A 2,681-nucleotide genomic window follows, 5' to 3' on the forward strand; every position below is an offset into this window, starting at 1 on the left:
TAAGACCCGCAGAAGAGAGAAAGCAGGTCAACCCCCGACACCGAGAGCATCGACGGATGGATGAATGCGCATCAAGGCTCAGCGGTTGCGTAGGAAGTCGGTGACAAGAAACAGGAAGAAAGAGTGAGAGAAAGTTGGAGCGAAAGAGTACAACAGGGGTCGTCACCACCCCCTGCCGGGGCCTCGTGGAGCTTTTAGGTGTTTTCGCTCAATAAACACACACAACGCCTGGTTTGGGAATCGAAACCGCGATCCTCCGACCGCGAGTCCGCTGCCCTAACCACTGGGCCATTGCGCCTCCACTGCACCTGCTGCTGATTTCTAAATTAAATCGTCTTAGCAGATTCTGTTATAGACACAATACCCATTCCTTCACAAGATCTAAATCTTGCCTTGCTCAATCAACAAAGCCCATAGAAACAACAACAACAACAACAACAGCAGCAACCTACTTTTAGTGGATGTAGAGTGATTTGAGTACAACACTTGTGAGAATGGTGTAATGAACATGATTCATAAGAATGAATGACTAATCCCAATTATTCTCACACGAAACAAAGCATAAATTCATCCACATGCCCGTGTGTGTGTGTATTATATATGTGTGTGTATGTATGTGCATGCGTGTGTATATATATATATACACGCATACACATACATAAACACGCGTACATACATACAAACAGACAGACAGATAGATATGAAGCTAGCTAGACAGACATACATACAGATATATATATATAATATATATATATATATATATATATATATATATATATATATAGATAGATAGATAGATAGATAGATAGATAGATAGATAGATAGATAGTAGATAGATAGATGCACACACACAACACCACAAACACACACACATACAGAAACGCATACACACACATTTATATATATAGATATATATATATATATATTATATATAATATATATATATAATATATATATATATATGTATGTATATATATATGTATATATATTAGTAGAAAAGTGGTTATAAATGGGTAACTTCATCGCGGTTGTTTTACTACGTTGGGGTAACATTGCAGAGTTACACCCCTTTATTGTGCACATTAATAGTCCTGGTCAGAAGTGCGCTGTAATGACCCATCCGTCAGCCATCCTTCTGTTAAAACTTTTACGTATCAAATTAAAAGGTAACGGTTATGATGAGCAAATGAATAATTTGTTGCTAATTATGTTTCCATCAGTAATGCCGCAGAAAAAGAGGGTTTACTACATGTTACATTTTCAGCTGAGTGTTATGGGATTACTATATCTGAGCAGTTAGAATCCAGGACACTTCCAACGGTAGTAACCAACAACCCTTCATGGCCCTGTCCAATACACATTTTGCGCCTTTCGGGAAAAAAAAAGGCTCAAAGATCCTTCTCGAGCCATAGGCTCATAACGCTGCTTTCCCGTATTCAGTGCCGCATATATTCCCTACCTAAACGGGACGCCGGTCCATGGTAGGATTACTCATTTTTGTCAGATGAGTAGACAGGCGCAGCGTGAAATGTAAGGTTTTGTTTTGTTCAACAACACAACATATCGGCGGGTCCACGAATCGAAACCCCAATTTTGCGATCATGAATGCAACACCCCAACCACTAAATCACGCACCTCCACATAGACAGCACAGGCACAGACACAAATACACACATGTATATATGATCTCGTTATGAGATCAACGACTGTCTGCCGCTTCTCTGTTTATATATTGTGATTAAGGACTATTGACTGCCATCTCTAGCAGGCAGGTGTCCAGTATCGATGACAGGCAAAGACCCAGAAAGCATGGTCTACTGGTCGTGCCAAGCTGGAGGGAAGTGGTTCGCTCCCTTATTCACAATATATCGGACACAGGTTGTGTGTCGTTAACCAGCGGGAAAAGACGCTTTTCTGCGGCTAAAATGTGGTAACACTGTTCTGTATAGAACAGCCATATTATAGTAGCAAAAAAAAAAATTACCGTCTAGTATTGTTACTACTTATATGCCGTAACAAGCTACTTTACTATATATATATATCATCGTGATCACCGTGACCGATCAGACTATCAGATGTTGTTACACATCGCTGGTCACAATGCGCTTCGCATTGTTTTAGCCTTCAAATGACACCATCCCGCTGGCTAAGCGAGCAGGCCAATATATATATATGAGTGGATTCGTCATGTGTTTAAATGTACACTGTATCTTATATATATACATACATACATACATGTATGGTCTTCAGCAGGAAAACCTAGGGTTAAACATATACACACAAGGCGATCAAACTACGTGCCCCTTGTTTATATATCCTAACTTTTTCAAAATCTACTGTGCAGCCGCAGTTCCTTCGCCAGCAATAAAAAATGTCAACTTTTAAAAACCGAAAATTATCCAAAAACTTACAATACTTAATCATATCAAAGGGAAATGGAAATTAATTAAAATTTTCATTTCCAGTGGCCTAACGTGTAAAAATGTAGTCCAAAGACTTTGTATTAGTCATAAGATACAGTGTACATTTAAACACATGAGGAATCCACTCATAGGATTCAACACGCTAGAAAGAACAGCTAGGTTCTATAAGATGTGTGTGTGTATACGCATGTTGGCCGAATGGTTAAAAAGTCTGCTTCTCAATAACATTGTACCAGGTTGGATCCCAGTACCTTTCAC

Source organism: Octopus sinensis, linkage group LG20, assembly GCF_006345805.1.
Source record: "Octopus sinensis linkage group LG20, ASM634580v1, whole genome shotgun sequence".
Taxonomy (NCBI): Eukaryota; Metazoa; Mollusca; class Cephalopoda; order Octopoda; family Octopodidae; genus Octopus; species Octopus sinensis.